We start from the raw sequence: 22,162 nt of genomic DNA on the forward strand, positions 1-22,162 counted from the left end.
TCATACTCTTAACTGTCCGGTATTCCCAAATATTGGCACTTAGTTAACTTCTTTGAACGTCAGTTTTCGGAAAACGCCCCGTTGTTATCTTTTTACTTCCTGGTACATGCTACGAGATTAGTTCACCTTTATAAGTGGTATTATTTACATAAAGTTAAACGATGGCTTATAGGCACTTGAAAAAGTGAAAATTTTCGAACTGAAGCGATTTTTTTAACAACAAAGCAATGGCATTTATGGAGTTCTTCCAAAAAACCTACATTTCACATGAACTGTAAATATGACCAAGATTACCTTATATAGGTCAGAGTAACCGAGTCTATGTGAATTGTTGAAATCATCGTCTGCCGTAGAACCTCACTGCACTCATTGAACTTTTACATTGGAAAACACTTATAGATGAAGACAATTGCGGTTCTACTTAGGAACACTACAAAACAAAATAACTAATCTAGCACGTTGTTACCAAACCTGGTAAGGGGATCAAGGGGTCTTTTCAAGATGAGTTCTTGTAAAAAGCGAAACGAAGTCGAAACGAAACAAATCGAAACGAAATACATCTAAATGAATCGAAGGAAATCGAGACGAAATGAAATCACAACCATAAATCGAAATAGTATTGTCCTTTGATGTAGGCAAGTTTATAACAAATGTTTTAACAAATGATAACTTCCATCATTAGCTAATGATTTTCCTGCAGTTTTTTTTTTATGCAGACTACGTAAAGTACCATAGGAGGCTTCTTTGTATACATACTTCCACACTCCCTCTTCAAAACTTGATAACACCCGTATGATTGGGTACCCCCTGACAAGATTGATCTGAATCTGAATTAAAAGATCCTTCAAACCCTATTGGTGAAATAAATTCTAACAATTCGCAAATTAATTTATTATTATATTCTTTCTTATTATCTCTGAGACGTAGTACATAAACTAGAGGATGCCCGATTGAGCAGAGTGTGGAGACAGTACTAATTACATAAACTAAATCCATACAAAATGACTAATCGTTGAAAGGATCTACGTAATGATCATCTATCATACATCAATGGTCATAATCATAATCTTTATTTCCTCTTTACAGAGATTTACATTCAATAAACATGATATAAGTATACAACAAATATATATTCAAAACATTATGATCACACACACACACACACACACACACACACACACACACACCAATTCATTTTGAAAAGATGAGTCAGTCATAAGTTTCAACTAACATAATTATTTATGTACATGCACCATTCATGCAAATGTCCATGACGACTGTAAGTTTAGGAAGGGAATAGCCGTGATAGTGTATATGTAATGTTCATGGGAAAATACTGTTCATGAAGACCTTTTAGGATTGAAATACAGACAAGTGAGATTATATGAAAACTCATAATGCTAAACATGACAAGTTTATATATATATATATAGCCTAGCTGGCCGAGTGGTCTAGGGCGCTGGACTTTGTGCAGGCGGTGTTGCCATAGATGTCACAGCGGTACGAGTTCGAGTCCCGCGGAGGGAACGACCAAAAATTTGCATCGCAAATTTTACCGTTCTAATTTCGTTGGGAAATTTCAGACCTTTCTATACGTTTATATATCTCCCCTGTATCAATTTGATCCGATGGAGCAGTGTAGCGAATAGAGTCGTTACATTCTGAGACGTTTGTACATACATATATATATATGTACAAACGTATTTTTGTGTTTATATATATATATATATATATATATATATATATATATTACAATGAATGCCGATGAAGACTTCAAGTCATTTATAATTAGATATAAATACTCTTCGTAAAGACCAATATTCGTTATGGAAACAAAAGTTTTGAAAATGTAAGACTTGAAAGTTTATAAGGATTAGTTGAATGAATAATTTAATGAATAAATAAGTTTGAAGATGGGGAAAAAGACAAAAATACATTGTAATCACAAAATGTATGTACAATACAGCACAGTTTAATATAAATTTATCCTAACTGACATTTTAAAATTATTCACTCGGAAAGATATGAAATGTTCATGAGTCTTAGAAAATGAAATGACAATCTCAAAAATTCCTCTTTTGTGGAGTCACTAAATTTGTCATGAGGGAGAACTTTACCCATCATTGTTTGAAGTAGTATTTCACTTTCAAAGTTGTCCAGATAAACAAACATATTAACGTTGAGGTGGACATTTAATCATTTTTGAGACATAGAATGAAATTCGTAGTTCAGAAGCCGTCTTTGGAATAGTCCAAACAGATCCAGGGACATATTTGTTTTGGATTTCTTTGAATCTTATAAACTCATTATCATTGTTCATTCGAGATTGCAATTCGCTAGTTTCAAAGGTATGTATTGCATGGCTGAGAATGTTCGCCCATACGGTTTTACTCGGGAATGTATACTAGGAAACATAGTCGTTAAAGGTATATGCTAGGTTGTACTTGACAAATAGTTCGAATACATCCGGTAAGAAACCAATTTCACTGTCATGCTTATACACAAGTGAGTAGAGTATTTTAGAAGGATTTTCTTAATAGGTTGACGAATATGGTAAATTTGTAAGTTTTTGAAAAAAAAAGAGAGTTCCCTCCTGTCGATTTCAGTTACCAGTTTATGTATACCTAGTCAACTTTCACACATATCCGAGCGGGTAAGTCTACGAAAGTCCTGTATAATTTTGACTGCATAATGCTGAAAACGGTTGACTTTTGTGATATCAATTTGACGTAAGTTATTCCATGTTTCACAGCCATATAACACAGTTGGTATGACGACTTTTCGGTAAAGTTTTACAGTAGTCACTGGGTTTATATCCGGTTGTTTGTGTCCATTTCCAACAATGGAATACAGAGCATTACGACGTTTTTGATAAGCTTTATCAAGTTTAAGTTCCTATTTTAAGTTATCAGTAATATGAATACCTAAATGACATTGTGTATCCATTACTTCGATAACGCCTTTTCCTAATGTCCAAACATGCCCAACCACACGTGATTTATGTTCAAAAACTAAAATAGAAAATTTAGCTGGATTAAACTTGAATTTCCAACGCATAGAATAATCATAGCAACAGTTCAGCATGACTTGCAGGTTATGTGGAGTTGTAGCTATTGAAGCAATATCGTCAGCTAACGTCGGCAAACCAGAATATACAATCTTCACAGTGGCTCCGATACTCAGTTCTTCAAGTATTTCTTAAAGTTCATTCATACAAAGTTGGTAAAGGAAGGTGGATAGTACTCCTCCTTGGCGTACCGTGGCGAGTCTTAAGGTTTGAAGACATTGCACCATCAAATAGGACTGTTCCACAAATATTTTGGTATGCATTATATATAAGCTTGTGAATGTCTCCCGTAATCCCCAGTTGGTACAACTTGTTGAGTAATCCAGAATGCCACACAGTATCAAATGCGTTTTGCGTGTCTAAAAAGGCTACACAGACTTTACTATTACGTACAATATTTTCGTATATTGTCTCATGCAGTGCGGATGAAGCTGTTGAACATCCTATGTTTTTCCTAAAACCGTGTTGTTGTTTGTTCGGAATAAATTTAACAATCAAAGAAAAAAACTAAGCACCCCTTCCATACCGGAAGTTACATGTAAATGGTAGGTTCCTAAGCAAAGTTTCATATCCTCATAGCCAATTCACTCTTTTCTGAAAAAAAGTTTTAATCTGGCACTAAGAAGCTGTTTTATTAATCCCAGGTTTAATTTGACTCCGGGGTATGGGAGGCGCTGACGTCTTACGACGACGACGATGAGGACACCGATAAACGCAAGGAGTTAAGACTTTAAAACTTGATGTGGTCCGTTGAGAAAGAAAAAAAAACTCCATTAAAATACACTTGCAATAAACAATTTGACTGCTCCAGACATGCGATGCGTCAATGACCTATTTTTGCAGCGATCGATTAATACAAGATTAGCAGTTATCTCTATCTGAAAGCCTGGTGCTATTAGCTGGTTATCCCGAGGCTTCGCCAAAGGTTTCACTCCATGGCCAATGGGCAGCAAGGGAGTAAACCTGATTTTTATTTTATCAAGAATTCTGCCTATGTACACGTCATATGGGGCTTTTTGGTCTGGTTTTAGGGTGTTAATGTTTTTTTGATTGTTGAAGTCCCTCTTACAACATCTAGACGCAGATGAAGCATTAAGCCATATCTCTTGATATCGATTATTTTCAATATATCGTTTTTTAGACGCAAATTCACTCCGCAGTTGCCCTTTAATAAGATATACACAAATGTGAGCAACGTCCAAACTGGGACTTGTTCGCTCGTAATCGTTTACATGTTATGGTTGAATCGGCAGGAAAAGTTGAAAGGGGACTTTCTAGCATTCTATCCTATCATTCTGCGAAATTTCCTGTTAGTTATCACGGAATTACGCCCAATAATGCTTTCAAGTAGGTTATCAAAGTGGTGAGTTGCTAACTCGAAAACTAATTTTTTATCTAGCTCAAAATCGAACTTGCACCTATTGTATTTTTGCTGCTTAAGAACTGTACAAAGTTTTGTTTATGAAATGGGGGACGACAAGAAAGACAAACGGATACTCAACTAAATTTCAATGCATATTAAAAGGTTTAGGATGCGTTTATCCGAACTGTGCATTTTATCATACAATGTAATAAAAGAAAGACAACCATATGTATACTATAAGCTTTTCAGACTTGGTACAACATTTTTTCAGTTCATGTTCAAGCTTATATTTTTTTACATATGCCGGTAAGTAAGGTGCATCCATTGAATACTGCAAATCTTCGTGATTAGTGCTACTAATACTCATTTTTTCCACAGTATTTTGTTAAAATAAGTTTGACATCCTGAGTCATCTATTCCTTTTTTTCACATACATACTGTACACGGTTCTTAAACAATAATCTCATATTTTACTTTAGTATGCGTATGTATGTTAAAAACAACAACTGTGTAATCATTTTATAAAATATACACAATCAAATGTATGAATATTTTCTCCCGTGGTATGGTGACACATAGAAAATAGAAGGTACATTCTTGTCTATTCATTTCATTCAAAGTTTACTATAATACCCAAGCTCTGATAGTAATTTTCATCACTTATGCGTAACCATCTGGACTATTTGTTCAATACGTCATTTCACACCTGTAGAATTGTTTATGAATGCAAATTAATCCTCTTAGATTCTATCACATGTCAACTCCCGTTGCCTTATTTTTGTTTACATTATCTTTGTTTATAAATGTATAAACTCAAGATGAAATGCACTTATACATGCACATATTGTTGTTGCCCGGTCTGCTGTTACTCCATTCCGTTCTACTCACCCGGTGTGACTTATATTGAATGGGTATCGGTATTGATCAATACCGAGTAAGAGTGGGTCGTTTTATTGTCACGTTTTCTAAGAAAAAAACGATTATCATTCTTTGAAGTATTTTGTATCAACTTAATAGTCCTTTCTAAAGATAAAAAACGTGCCGTTACTTTTAGCGTTTTGATCAATTTCGTGTTAACTTACGAACAAAACTTGACTGAATTTCTCAATCCATCTTCAGTGACTGTTACTAATAAGTCCCCATGTAAGGATATGCCTAAATTATTCATATTTTTTATGTTAATCGTCGTTCTCATTCTTCTTATATTGTCTGGAATTGAATCTAACCCCGGACCTTTAAATGACACTATATCCAGTGTAAGCTCGGTAAATTCTGATGATGTCTCTAATTTTAACGAATTATTCCGATCATCTCTCTCGTTCGTACATCTTTACGTGCAAAGTATTTATCAAAAACTTGATATTACTGAGGCAGAATATAGTGATTCCGATATTTTAGCGTTCATTGAGTTCTGGTTAAATAGTAACCAATCAGATGATTCTGTTAAAAATAAAAATTATCACAGCCCATTCCGGCTCGATCGAGGACCTGCTAAGGCAGGTGGAGGTGTTATTGTAGTTATTGTATATGTTAAAAATAATATTAACGCCGTAGAAGTGATCTAGAAATTGACGGACTAGAAGGATTATGGATTGAACTTCATTTGAATGGTAAACAGATTTTATTTGGAACATTTTACATACCCCCAAATAGTTCACAAGAGACTTGGTCAAAACTCGAGCATAGCATTGATTCGGCCTTAAATACGAATAATAATTATATCGTCATCACTGGTGATTTCAATGAAAACCAGTTAAACTGTAATCATAACTCAAAAATTAAGCAACTTTTGAATCAGTTCTCTTTAAATCAATTAATTGATGAACCAAAACATTTTTACCGAAAACTCTTTCTCTATTCTAGACTTAATAATGACAAACAACACGAACCCAATTGCGTATAGCGGAGTCGGTCCTTCTCTAACGGAACAAATTCGTTTTCATTGTCCTATTATGGCATTTCTAAATTTACCAAAAATAATTGTAGAACATTTAAACGTAAAATATGGCTATACGATCGTGCAGATTATGATTCTTATAGAAATGATCTATAATGATGTTGTAACAATACGTAATTCTCAACCACCCTGGTTGTCAAATGAAATTAAGAGATCGGTCAGGGAAAAAATCGTATTCATAGACATGCAAAAAAATATAATAATGCTTCAGATTGGGAAAAATTTAGGAAAATTAGAAACAAAGTTACTCAACAGGTTAAAACGTCCAAAGAAGAATATAAACAGTCTCTTATTAACAAAATTTCTAACAGTAACTCGTGTAGTAGTAACTGGTGGAAAATTATTAAAAGTTTTAGTGGTTTAAAAAAAAAACAAGATAATAGCATTCCTCCTTTGTTAAAAGGAGATCACCTTATTTTTAATTATACTGATAAGGCTAAAGAATTCAATTTATTTTTCTCAGCACAGTCTAACAGATGAAACCAACGCCAATTTGCCCAATACTCAGGTCCATGTACAAGTTACACTTTCACAACTATCTCTAAATGAAACTGAAATAGAAGACGTACTTATTATTTTAAACTGTACAATAGCATCTGGTCCCGATTCAATTAATCCTAGATTATTGAAGGAAGCCTCACACATACTAAACAAACCTCTCTGCAAACTGTTTGAGTAATCCAGAATGCCACACAGTATCAAATGCGTTTTGCGTGTCTAAAAAGGCTACACAGACTTTACTATTACGTACAATATTTTCGTATATTGTCTCATGCAGTGCGGATGAAGCTGTTGAACATCCTATGTTTTTCCTAAAACCGTGTTGTTGTTTGTTCGGAATAAATTTAACAATCAAAGAAAAAAACTAAGCACCCCTTCCATACCGGAAGTTACATGTAAATGGTAGGTTCCTAAGCAAAGTTTCATATCCTCATAGCCAATTCACTCTTTTCTGAAAAAAAGTTTTAATCTGGCACTAAGAAGCTGTTTTATTAATCCCAGGTTTAATTTGACTCCGGGGTATGGGAGGCGCTGACGTCTTACGACGACGACGATGAGGACACCGATAAACGCAAGGAGTTAAGACTTTAAAACTTGATGTGGTCCGTTGAGAAAGAAAAAAAAACTCCATTAAAATACACTTGCAATAAACAATTTGACTGCTCCAGACATGCGATGCGTCAATGACCTATTTTTGCAGCGATCGATTAATACAAGATTAGCAGTTATCTCTATCTGAAAGCCTGGTGCTATTAGCTGGTTATCCCGAGGCTTCGCCAAAGGTTTCACTCCATGGCCAATGGGCAGCAAGGGAGTAAACCTGATTTTTATTTTATCAAGAATTCTGCCTATGTACACGTCATATGGGGCTTTTTGGTCTGGTTTTAGGGTGTTAATGTTTTTTTGATTGTTGAAGTCCCTCTTACAACATCTAGACGCAGATGAAGCATTAAGCCATATCTCTTGATATCGATTATTTTCAATATATCGTTTTTTAGACGCAAATTCACTCCGCAGTTGCCCTTTAATAAGATATACACAAATGTGAGCAACGTCCAAACTGGGACTTGTTCGCTCGTAATCGTTTACATGTTATGGTTGAATCGGCAGGAAAAGTTGAAAGGGGACTTTCTAGCATTCTATCCTATCATTCTGCGAAATTTCCTGTTAGTTATCACGGAATTACGCCCAATAATGCTTTCAAGTAGGTTATCAAAGTGGTGAGTTGCTAACTCGAAAACTAATTTTTTATCTAGCTCAAAATCGAACTTGCACCTATTGTATTTTTGCTGCTTAAGAACTGTACAAAGTTTTGTTTATGAAATGGGGGACGACAAGAAAGACAAACGGATACTCAACTAAATTTCAATGCATATTAAAAGGTTTAGGATGCGTTTATCCGAACTGTGCATTTTATCATACAATGTAATAAAAGAAAGACAACCATATGTATACTATAAGCTTTTCAGACTTGGTACAACATTTTTTCAGTTCATGTTCAATTTGCCCAATACTCAGGTCCATGTACAAGTTACACTTTCACAACTATCTCTAAATGAAACTGAAATAGAAGACGTACTTATTATTTTAAACTGTACAATAGCATCTGGTCCCGATTCAATTAATCCTAGATTATTGAAGGAAGCCTCACACATACTAAACAAACCTCTCTGCAAACTGTTTAATAAATCTTTACAAAAATCTATCTTTCCATCTCAGTGGAAGAAAGCGCATGTCACTCCTGTATTTAAAAATAGTAAACCCAATGACGTAAAAAACTACAGACCAATTTTCCTTTTGTGTATTATGTCGAAATGTATGGAACGCTGTGTATACAAACACGTTTATAATCATTTAAGACAAAACCAACTCCTATCCGAACATCAGTCTGGACTTACGAAAGGGGATTCTGCTGTGAACCAATTAATAAACAGATCTAATGACTTCGTAAAAGCTCTTGACGCTGGAAAAGAAATAAGAGTTGTCTTTTGTGTTATAAGTAAAAGCCTTCGACAGAGTTTGGCACAAAGGTCTATTATTCAAGCTTACAAAATCAGGGATATCGGGTAGTATATTAGAACGGTTTCGTAACTATTTATAGGGTAGGACTCAAAGGGTTGTTTTAAATGGGTCACATTCGGATTGGTTGTGTATAAATGCTGGAGTACCACAAAGGTCTATTCTTGGACCCTTGTTGTTCCTAATATTTATAAACGACATTGTTGACGAAATTCAAGCAACAATCAAACTATTTGCTGGTGACACAAGCCTATATGTTATTGTTGATAATCCTATTAGCGCGGCTGAAACTTTAAATAGTGATATCTCAAAAATTTATAAATGGTCTCAAGATTGGCTAGTGAAATTCAATCCTCAAAAAAACTGAAACAATGATTGTGTCTGGTAAAGTAAATAAACCTATTCACCATTCACTAGAAATGAACGGTCACGAAATTGCATCTGTTGAAAATCACAAGCACCTAGGTGTTTATATATCGAGTGATGGTAAATGGATAGACCATTGCAATTACATAATTGACAAATTGTACAAAAGAATCAACATTCTCAGAAAATTAAAATCAGTTCTAGATAGATTTAGTCTTGAAAAATTAAACTTGTCTTTTGTATGTCCGATTTTGGAATATGCGGATGTAACCAGGGATAATCAAAACCAAACTTTTATTGATAAAATTGAAAATGTACAATTAGACGCTGCTCGTATTGTAACAGGTGGAACAAAATTAACCAGCATTCTAAAACTCTATGACGAAACTAGATGGGAAAAACTGACAGACAGACGTAAGAGACACAAATTATTATATTTTCATAAAATGGTCAACAATAATTAATATAGTGCCCAACCGTGTCGGTAGTAGACACGAGCATAATACTCAACAGACGGACAATTTATTAAATATAAACACTAGAACCAGTCTTTATGCGGGCTATTTCCTACCTTCATCTATCAAACTCTGGAAATTGCTTCAACCGGAGAAGGACATGTAATTCAATTTCGCTTTTTAAAAGGAAACTTCAAGATCTCAACAACAAAGTCCCAGTCTATTTCTACACCGGGTGTCGTCTCGGTCAAATGTTACACGCACGTATGCGCATGAACTCAAGTTCTCTAAATTCCCATTTATTTGTAAGGAATTTAACTGATTCACTCACTGTCGCCGCGGTTCCCTTGAAACTAATAGTCATTTCTTACCAACTTGTCCCTTATACAAAAATCAACAAAGATATTTGCTGGATCCTTTAACACAATTATCTGTTACGGTTGATGAAAAGCTCTTATTATACTGTTCAAATGAATTAACCGACAAACAAAATAGTGATATATTTCTGTTGGTACAAAATTTCATAATTAAGACAAAACGTTTCATATCCTAATAATCTGCAAGTATATCCTGCATTTCATCATCTAACTTTAAATATCTTAAATTATTTACACTTTACTACTTATTGTTTAATCATAATAATTATAAATTATGACATTTAATACTATATATTTGTTCTACGAAACAATCTGAGCAAGCTGTCATACTTGTGTTTACTTTTTGTGTGTTTATCTTAATAGGAATCAGATTTATAAAAGCTTTGAGTTTGTTTCTGAATCTTAATTGTTAATTTATGTAAATTAATAGTATATTTTGTATGTTTTCATGAATAAATATTGTTTACACTAACATCCCGCATAAGGAATGGTTGGCACATGGGAAATTGTTTCCACTAACATTTTTCAATTCATTCTATTAAAATGTGTAAAACTGTCATTTCCTGTTGTTTGTGATTGATAAACCAGTCGGTTTTTTGTGGGGGTGGGGTGGGGGGAAGTGTTGAACACCCTTTTATTTTCTTAAAGTTCTGCTCCACCAAGTTAAAAGGTGCATATTAAATTCTTGAATTTTAAATAATTCATTAAATAAGTCAATATTTTACTCAAAACAATGGGTAAGGGTTTACCAGTCATACTAGTTTACACATTAAAATGGGACGGGTCCGGACTTCTTGCGCAGATGTTTATACATAGAAGGGGGAAGGTTTATTTCGACACGTTCTACACCTTTCTATGTCTGGACAGTTTTGCACCTAAAAAAGTGGTGAATGTCGTTTAATTAAGTAAAATAATGAACGTACAATATTCATGTACGTCGATTGAGCATGCGCGAAAGCGTATTCCGTATAAAAAATTATTTCAAATTTAGGAAGTACACCACACTACATCTATACCTCGTATCACAACTATATTCGATCTTGTATGATTTAAGATGAGTTGCGGTTAAAAGAAACCGGCCTCTTCCTTTAGTAGTTTTGATTACTGACTTGACGAAATGCCATAGGATTGAATTCAAAAGCCTTTTGCTCGGCGTATATACATCGAACTCTGACTCTAGTCATTTATTTTGATGTGGACAATTTCACGAACATGCTTCAAGGATGTAAGGATCGGTTCCTGTCCTTCATCCAACAAATTGCACACATGTGATAGAGGAACCGATCTATACCTCTAAATTTACCAAACTGCGACATTTCATGAACACACTTTTTTCTCTGAAACGCCGAGGACAAATACAATATCTCGTCCTTTTTACATTCTCACTTGAAATTCTAATTTAAAAAAACAAATTTGATTTTTCACAAGTCTTAACATATTTAATCAAAATATGGGTTTCAAATTTTAGAAGTACTAAGACCAATCAGCTAAACCATTCTCTGTTTGCCTTATTATATGGGCATGCTGTTTTTGTTTTGTTTTGTTTTGTTTTGTTTTTTCAAACCCTTCCTTTCATGAAGTCCTGTGTAATATGTAATTTATTCTAATAACTATGTTCGGTCGTCTCTCTCTTTCCCAGTAATCTTTGCTCAGAATAAAATTTCCAGTACCCGGAAATAAATTTAACTCTAAATCATCAAAATGTATCTTAGACCCAGCATATTTAAATCACAACCTCATCATACAGATTATAAAAAAAAATACCAGACTTCTTTCTACGTCTGTATTTGCGTTTCATTAAAGTTTTACAAGATACATCAGAATCATTCGTATCAGAACTACCATAACAACTAACTGATTCCGTGGAACTGTATAAATCTAGAATCTTTCTAACTCTACGTGAAGCTATACTTTAATATTATTACTTTTTTTCCTTACTTTTTTATATTAACATCCTGGCCTGGGTTTCGTTTAAACAAAATCTCAAGTTGAAAATTTCTTCAAGTCCTGTGTTTTTCCTCAAATCGCCAATTCCAAATGTTGATTGGTCAAATTTGATTTGGGGAAGCTTAAGGATTTCAGGAAAATCTCAATTTGAGAAGTTTTATGAAACCGGATGATTGTCTTTAACCTTAACATGTTTCTTATAATTAATGTTACCAGAAACTAATCCAGAAAGATCTTCACCTTTTTCTTTTCTTTCATCCTTCTTCTTCTATTCTTTCTCACTCATCCCAACCTCTTTTCTCCTTTTCAACTATTTCTCCAACATCATCTTCTTCTCTTGTTGATTCAACTTCTGCAACTGCGACTGCCTCAATGCGCCATACTCCATATCGAAATCACTGCCATCTTGCGAATCCGATCAGTAACCTCTGACTCCGACATCCGAGCCTCCGACTCGAAATTCCGAGCATCCGACTTTAACTTATGCACCTGCAGCTTCATTTTTCAACAGAAAACTGTTCGGCAACACTTAACAGTTTCTTTGCGACCTCAATGAAATGTAATTGACCGGATTTCTCGTTCAGAGAGACGACTCAACCGACATTAAAACGTTAATGTTCAATTGCGCCGGTCATTTTCAACTAGCTTTCAGAAGAACCACAATATATCATCCGACTTCTAAATAAACGTTATATATACTATATACGAAATCACCAATCCATGAACAATATAAGTGTACACTCTAGGCCTTCTCAGATCAAACCGGATCGAGCTAGCCTACCTAATTAGCTAAGTTTTGATAAAATCAACCTTACATGTATGTTAATGACGAATCAGACCTCTTTCCAACAATGTATATCTGACCAAATGGCTTTTTTTCAATGCAAAACTTTGTTATGTTTATGTACATTTACTTATGGATATCATAATTAGATTGAATGCAGTTCTGTATGTACATTTTTGGTATATGGCTAAAAACGGTACATATCTTATTGGTTTGGCCTGCCTTTCTGAACCCTTTATCGAACAAAGGAGTGTATTGTACATGTATTCCAGTGAATGGGTCCGTGTTTGCTTGTAAATGAAATTTTCTTCACATAGCCTTTTGCATCTTAGTCGTGTTGAACTCAACACAACAAAGATGTACACATATTAGGTTCTTAGATGATTTGTGAACTCATATTCGGTTTTAATTGGTTGTAATTAATGATAAATGTGACCATGTTGTTCTGCCATGAATTTACAATTTACTAAATTTATAATTAAAAAAAAAAACAAAATCTAACAGACAAACACAAACTTTATGAGTACATGTACTAAATAACACTACACATGTAAGTCTAGTTGACACTTAAAGAAGCATTTAAGTAGTCGCCTGCTACATAAATTTTACGTATGCATCCCTAGCTTAAAAGTTACCAGCGTTGACTAGAAATAAAGGTACAGGTATGTGGTCGATCTAATAATAACGCAGTTATTAAAGGAGAGAGCACAGTTTTTATTGAAATCGTTTACAATAAATTAAATGCCTCCTCCGTAATTATGAGTCAAAATTATGTGAATCTAGAACGTATGGTTCAATGGCCGCTATTAAACCAGTGGCGGACTCAAAGGGAGAAATCTTCGAGCATTTTTGAGAGAGGCCGCTACTATACATGTATCCTCTGGATCCGCCTAGGACATCGTAGACTTAGGTCTTTTTTATAAGCAGCTGAAACTATAAACTCATCTCTCGGTTCGTATCATGTACATTACAAGTTGCGATATCATGCTAAATATTTAGGATGCCTGAATGATGCAAACTAAATATTACAGATCAAAATGATCTGTATCACCGACATGCGGTATATCAACCCGAGAGTCCTATATCACCCCAAGGCCCACCATTTTGACATGCCATGTTCATTATATCATATATTGATTATTAAAGTATGGTATTATCGATGTATTCAACATATCTGTTCATTTCAGGCGAGTTATTTTCAGTTTCAAGCTGACAATAATGAGTTTTTCATAAAATTGGGAATTTTCGGATTTTAATATTTTCTTCCATTTCGCCTGTAATGGGCAATGTTTTCAAGTACCCTACTTCAAACAAGCATTTGTATATTCAGACACATTTATGTAGCATCTTACCTTTCTAATCAGCCAAGGCAATGCACCATTAAACATATTCCATGCCATTTGAACGAAAGAATGGTACCCATACCCACTAAAATCTGCCCCAGTATGAAAGAAAATTATCGTTTATAGTATACAGGAACTGCACGCAATGTCTGTCTGGCATTTATTATGGAGATCTTCTTGTATCAATCACATTTTCAAGCCAAATTATGCTTTTATTGTCCCGATGACGACAAAATATTCAAACAAAAGGGAAATTTAAAAATAAAACGATTATCACCTATTTTAACACGTAAACTGTATATTTTTTGTTTAAAATATCAGTTTTACATGATTTGATTTTGTTTGCTATCATTGTTTTTTTATACATATTAGGTTTCAAAGACGCAACTACGATGAATGATTGGCATACATGTATCCAACACCATTTAAAAAAAATGCAAATTTACCACATACGAATTCTGGGTTTTAGTAGGTATGGGGTACCATTCTTTCCCCTTTATTGCTTGTGATACGTTAAAGTATGCGATGCCTTGGTTCATATGATAGCTTAGATGCTACATATAGGTGTTTGTATATGCAAAACTTTGTTTGAAGTAGGGTACTTGTGAAAAATGCCAATTAACGTTGAAATGGAAGAAAATATGAAAATCCGAAAATACGCCTTTTTATGAAAGAGAAATCAAGGGAACCAAGGTTATAGCGGTAATCAAAAGAATGTAATCCAGGGACAAAGACCAGACATGGAAAACAGACATACACAACAAAGAACATAAAGTAACTAAAATCATACATACAAAGTAACAAAAGTAAATGAGCAACTCGGACTCCACTAAAAAGTGGGAGCATGGACCAGGTGCACCGGTAGGGTAAGCGTCCTCTGCTTTCCTAGAAACACCCGCCGAGTTGCTCATAAAAAGTCAAGTCCGGGGTAGACAAACGAGGAAAGGAAAACTATGACCCGTTGAATAAATCAGTTTTCATGGTGCTGATGGATACACCATAACGATCCACGAGTTCATGATGATGACCATAAAACTTCTGTAGTGATGACTTCAATCTTGTAGCCTATTTGTTAGAGTTCTAACGCGATACAAAAAGTCTGCGTAGTTTCAGCAAGCTCTGGCATAACGTATGAGTTATGATATGAACACTCCATACGCAGGAGCCGAAGGGATGTTGCCACAGATGAAACTGAAAAAATACGCGCCTTAAATGAGCAGGCTAGAACACAACATGTCTATTGTACACCCTTTATATGCCAAAAATTAACATTTAAGTGCATGTTGAGGCATTTTTTATCATGGGTAGGGTGGCAATTTTCCACCTATTTGAACTTGAAAGAGTAATCAAGGGAACCAATGTTATAGTGGTAATCAAAAGAGTATAATCCATGGACAAAGACCAGACATGGAAAACAGACACACACAACAAAGAACATAAAGCAACTAAAATCATATATACAAAGTAACAAAAGTAAATGAGCAACTGGACTCCACTAAAAACTGGGAGCATGGACCAGGTGCACCAAAACTTCAAATATTTATTACTTGGGCTAGTTAGAAAGCTAAGGCACTATATAATTGTATTTGACTATACAAAAGCTTGGTTTGTTTGAAGTACGGTATTTGAAAGAAATTGCCAATTATAGGTGAAATTAAAGAAAATATGAAATTCTGAAAATTATCCCTTTTTTATGAAAAACTCCTTATCATCACATTAAAACTGAGAAATACGCCGTCCCCTGAAATGAGAGAATATGTTGAATACATCGATAATTAAAACAATAGTACCCAACATGTCTATTGTGCACCGTTTATATGCCAAAAATTAACATTTTAGCTCATGTTGAGGCATTTTTTATCATGGGTTAGAGTTGCAATTTTGCACCTACCTTGACTTAGAAAAGTTCAAATATTTATTACTTGGGCTCATTTTGAAGCTAAGACATGAATTTAATGAACCGTATCACACAAAAGCTTGTTTAAACTACGATATTTAAAAAAAATACAATATCGGGTGATATAGTAGAAAATTCCCATTCTTCCGATCTTATAGTAATGTCACCCCATAAGGAAAATATAAGCGCCTGAATTGATCAGATATGTTAGGTACATCATTATCTTAATTATGAATGACTAAATTCTGCTGTGAATGAGAATTTTGTTTGATACTGAGACCAGTTTTCTAGGGGTAGGTGTAATATTTTTAACATTTTTTAGTTTATTCACACTCTATCCTAGGAAGGCTAAGAATCTCAAACAATTGAGTCACAACAATCTTGGCTTTTTGACCCAGAGGGGTACAATTATAGACTTATACAGGAAAAGAATCCGAGAATATTCTTTGGTGACAAATTGATTCGGTAACGGTAGGTATAAAGGTACCTAAGATCACCATGAAGTTGATGAGTGAGGGGGTGCACGGTGTTCTTTGTCAATACATGTATTGGATTACGCAAATATCAATTTTCTGTAAATTGTATTTGACTATGCTTTATCCAATCAACCAATTCGAATTTTAATTGAATTTTGAATTTGTATAATTTTAATATTGATCAAGAAGTGTTGTTAATTAAGGCGGGGCGACGGACTCATGATTTGTCTAATTTGTTCATGTGGTTAGAATATACCATGTAACATCGAAATATAAAATTATCAAAAAATTTCTGGGTCCGCGGTTCTCGATTTTTTAATATTTCGCATATCAAACTCATACTTGGTGGGAAAATAACAGACGTATGAAGAAAACACCATATTTGAATACATAAAATTGTATTTTCATACTAGAGGTATACCTAGTATATTGCGTTGCGATTCTGACTGAAAACGAAAACGATATTATAAAAATAAATTGATTTTGGTGTAAAATAAAAGGTATGTCAATACAAATTCAAGTAATGTAGTTGTCGAACGTTGTTGAATATAATAATGCAGACTTTCTATACGGAGGTTTTTTTCTGTGAGGGGGACGGGATCGATACGTATACGGGGGTTAAGTGGGCGGAAATCTGTGATTAAAATGGCGGGGACGGGGAGCGGTTGTTGATGGGACGGGGAACGGGGAATGCAAGATACAGAAAGCTAATAAAAGGGATCGGGAAGCAATGGTCTAGGGTAAGGGAAGCGGGGATGAAGACTCCCCTGTCCACCCTCTCTTCTTTATTTTAGACAGCAATATCTGATACACAAGTATCTTCAGTTGCATCACAGATCAATATACAGAAATGTCCTGTAGACTTTCTTCATTTTTTAATTTTGTTTGTCTCTTCACAAGATTCGGCAAAGTTTGGTTTGTAAAATTTTGGACGTTATTTTCTAGCTTTCAATGACTAGGACATAATTACCAAAGAAGTATTTGAGTGCCCCCCTCCCCCTCCCCGCGCTTTCGAGACTTCTACATATTATCCTTGATTTCGGGATAGTTGTTAAATCATAAAATATTTACGGTAAAATTAACGCAGAAATTTGTTTATATTTTAAATTCGACTCAAACAGTTGAGTAAGCGTAACAACAAAATAACTGAACACTAATCCGATCCTTAATCAAGTCAAGACAGAAGAGCTGACTCTAGAATGGTACGAGAACTGTTCTAAATCTGTCATAGAACTGTTCTTCTGACAGTTCTAGGACAGTTTTTTGGGAGGTTAGAACTGATTTCATCCGTATGTAGCAGTGTGTTGTTATGAACTTAATCAACATAATTATGATATGCGAACAAATAATTTATTATAACAGGCAACCCTTTAGTAATGTCCAAAACAAAAGGGCATACTATAACTTGAATTGCACATTTGTATATCTAAAATGTGCTTTCAGAATTGTGTTCTTTCAGGAACTTTGATCAACAGGATTAAAAGCTGCAGAAACACCCAAAACAATCTTCTACTTTGCACAAAAAATGATGTTTAAGACTAAGCAATGCAAATAAACATACATGTTCTTGGTAAAACGCAAAAACATCTGTTCTACAAATCATCTAGTTGAGTTGGTTAATAAAATTGTCAATTAATATGTAATTTCATTTTGACCCTGTTATACATGTAGGTTTCGGTAAATCATATTGGTCTCCACAGCCGTATTGGCCCCCGGCGATACCTCGGAACCAATACGACCGCAAGGTCAAATTTATGACTTATTGGTGAGAAATTAGTGTCCGGGAAACTTACTTTTTTTTCTTTCAATGCAGGCTTATGATATTTAGCATGGAAATAGATGAACAAATCACAATTAATGGATCGTGTACTATATTTGGTCACATTTGACCTTAGGGTCAATCTTGTTATCGTTCGATGAAGATTTTTGATATTTAGTATGTGGGTAGATCAACCAAAGACAATGTGTTGTGTATCATATTTGGTGACCCTTGACCTTGAACCTTCACCTCAAGGTCAAATTAAAGATTTGTTTTAATTAACTGAGAAATTCATATGTGGGCACCCAGATGTTTCCATCTCAATGATATCTAGTTACATGTATATATTATAATACACTTTTACTACAATATAGAATATCATTTTTACAGTTTAGAGCTTGGTTAGTAGAAGCGAGGAGGGATGAAGATACTCCACAGCAAGATACTACATGACGGGGATAGAAGTTCTATTATACCACACAGTTGGTTTTAAAAAAGCTGTGCATAAATTGTATGTCGAAACAATTAGAGCAGAAGTTTCAAACCTCATTTAGACCACTTTATTCCATGGTAACAAAACTCTTAATGAAATCAAGAGGTTCAGTGGGGATACAAAAATTTTCTGATCTTGTTCAAGCTGAACTAGAATCTAGATATCAATTAATCTATCGTTACTATTCTGATCATTAAGAAAGTTTTCACAATAGCCCCTAACACAGGGACCAACACAGGTTGAAATTCTAGAATGGGACAAATCAACCATTAGTCCATGTTCTTAGTACTCTTGGAGATACTTAATTGAAGTTTTTCATTTATTTAAATGCAAATAAATGCTATTTTTATTTTCTTGTCTTATAGTTTGCTTCATTATGACTCTTCCCACCTAATGGTGATCTTGTTATGGTGGGGCAAGTAAATTATAGGGTGAGGCTCAAAATCTTTTAACAGGGTAAGCAAATTACAGGTCTGTGCAGCCCCATTAAAAAATAACATCTTGTGAACCCTGTGATACATTCTCTTTTCATTGAATTTGAAATTTTTCCTATCAGAATAATTTTGTTCTACAAAGCACAACAAAGTGTTCCTGACATAATAAAACTTAGAATGAATTTGGAATAGCTGGAATTATCAGTTTTTTTTAATTAACTTCTTTTCCTTTACCCCCTCTTTGAACATACAAAATAATCCAGGCCATTCACAATCACATGCATGTATACACAAAGCATATCTGTTAAATAAAATAATATATGTTGTTAAATTCTTCACCTGTCAGTGATACATTCAGCTCATATAACCGTTTCACCTCCTTTACTGCGATCTCCTTCTTTGATTTACTACATGTACACAATGTTTAAATTTTGACGTAATATTCCATATAAGGAAATGAAGACCATATTTGGAAAATCCAATACGAGGCTGGACCTATCTCGAAAATTCAGTTCATGTTATATGATGACAAGATAGATAAATAATTGTAAATGTTGGGTTAAAAAATTAACTAGCTGCCGTTTTTTTTTTTGTTTTTTGTTTTTGATGAAAATATCCCGCGAAGTCCTTATTACTGATAATGCAAGTAATGGGCCGGAATAGTTACCCTCACGAGAACGTATATATGGATAGAGGGTTACGTTATCGTAACCAGTGTAATGACTGCACGGGTATATAAGGAAATGGTTATACAAGACAAGTTACATTAAGAAATAAAAAAAATCTATATCTAACTCTAAGCGATAGCAATTGTGTGATAGTCAAAGACTAATCAACACAAAAACCTTGACACAATTTGAACAGTAATTTATCAAATATATTCGATTATGGATCGTATTGGATAGTACAAAGAACTGAAGTAGTACCATGTGAAGTAGAATCTAAATGGAAAATAGATCTTACTCTTTTCTGTCCAATATTGACCCGGTGATATTCCCAATAAGTACCAAATTAACTTCTTCGGAAAACGCTCCGTTGTTATCTTCCTGGTAGCAAATACGGCTGGTTGACCTTTCAGTGGCATTTTCAACATTGTTTAATCTTTGTTAAATGGAAAAAGATGAAAGATAATCATTTTTCACTAGCTACCTTTTAAATATCATGGCCGTAGCCAACTTTTCTGAATGGTGGATGGGAACTGATCACTGATAAGCAATTTACTTGATTGTCTGGTATGATTTCTCTTTAATTACAGGCTAAGATGTAATCAAGGTTTTTTTTTCAAAAGGGGCGGTGCGATCGCACCCGTTGCACACAAAGGCGGATCCAGGATTTTGGATTAGGGGGGCGCAAATTCAATTTTTTTTTAGGTTAAATTTATGAAATATTTTTCTAGATTGGGTGTAATGTAGATATCTTTTGTGGTAAAATTAGCGAGAAATTAAAGTTTCAACCTAAAACCGCCTAAATCTTCCTCTGTCAACTAATGCTTTGCAAATTTTAGGGGGCCGCACGCCCGCCATGCCCCCGCCTGAATCCGCCCCTGGCACCCCCTAGCTACGGCCTTGAATACATGTCTATAATGGTATGAAAGAAATTTGATATGAGGGAGTTCTCATGCTACAGTCGCTACCTTACACCCCCTAGCATATGGGAATTACTTACAGGCCCTTGGAACCGGGATTTTTTATCACAAAAATATTATTAAATCGTTCTGTGTCCATATTTGAGTTGTTATGTGTATTCTCAGACACTTGCTATTTAATGCTGTTCATTATACCTTTCATAACAAAGGATTAATTCTTTTGGATGAAATATAATCATGTGATTGATTTTGATATTTTTTGTTTTAATCGCAAGAAAGGTTGAATAACCCCAAAAAAAATTCATGCCATCATTAAATAACCCTATTATTCACCGGTGAATAAATCCCCAAAATACAAGAGCAGGAAAATAACATTCAAAATTTTCAGTCAATACACTGCAAACAAACCATTTTTTAAGGATGGCCTAGCACATTTGAAACCATGCATTTTTTTGTCAGTCCTTTGTTTGTTCGGTATAAAGAAACAATTACGGCACTCTAATTCGGTGAATATCTAAAATTGTTAACCTCACAAACCTTACAAAAGTTATTCCCCTCGGGCTAAAGTCCTCTGGGAAATCACCCTTGTTTGGGTTGACTCGTCTGAATATAGCTGAAATATTGCTGCTCGGACGTTAAACCCCAACAATCAACTTGATCGGATTGACAATTTTGGATATTCACCTTCTAAGAGGGCCGTAATTGTATATTATACTATGCCAAGTTTTTTCGAGAAGGAGGGAGACGAAAAACTGAACATAGCATTAACAGCATTAAATAGCCAGGGGACTTGTCTGAGAATACGCATAGCAACTCAAATATTGACCCAAAATGATTTAATAATATTTTGTGAATAAAAAGAAATTGATGGTCCCAAGGACATGTGGGATGAATTTATGTAATATTTAAGTCCCCGAAGACGAAGTGTTGGGGACCTCTTGCTTTTTGTTTTGTTTTATTTTCGCTTTTGTTTTGTTGCACGGTTTCTTCCTTTTTTTCTTCTTTTTTCTCACAGGTGAATTTGACAACTTTTCCTGAAAACTTATATGGAGGGTTTAGAGCGAAATATTTTAAGAAATTGGGTCTCAATCCATACATATCGTAGCCGCTTAAAAAATTTGACAGGATTACATGTCCCCTTGGTCCCCTTTTTTGATTAATTTCTCTGTATCCACCACTGTTAGATAATTCAATGCAGTGTTTGTATTATATGCACCCTTGGTCCCCCTTTTGGATTTATTTCACTATATCCGCCACTGTTAGAGAACTCAATGCAGTGTTTGTATTATATGCCCTCTTGGTCCCCTTTGTAGATTTATTTCTCTATATTCGCCACTGT

General features: G+C 34.5%; 1 protein-coding gene across 6 annotated transcripts in view; it reads right to left on the bottom strand.

The window, feature by feature from the left end:
* The window catches only part of LOC148600617 (uncharacterized), a 30,070-nt gene extending 9,777 nt beyond the window's left edge, over positions 1-20,293 (bottom strand). Inside the window, exon 1 of one of the 6 annotated variants that reach the window (XM_088557517.1) lies at positions 20,202-20,293. The gene's annotated coding sequence lies outside the window, so the exon portion shown is untranslated. The other 5 variants (XM_088557520.1, XM_088557519.1, XM_088557516.1 and 2 more) reach the window with 5 other exon arrangements.
* Between the last annotated feature and the right edge of the window lie 1,869 nt (positions 20,294-22,162).

The sequence above is a fragment of the Perna viridis genome, chromosome 13, assembly GCF_037379345.1.
Source record: "Perna viridis isolate PV_CMFRI_1.1 ecotype Kerala chromosome 13, ASM3737934v1, whole genome shotgun sequence".
NCBI classification, from domain to species: domain Eukaryota; kingdom Metazoa; phylum Mollusca; class Bivalvia; order Mytilida; family Mytilidae; genus Perna; species Perna viridis.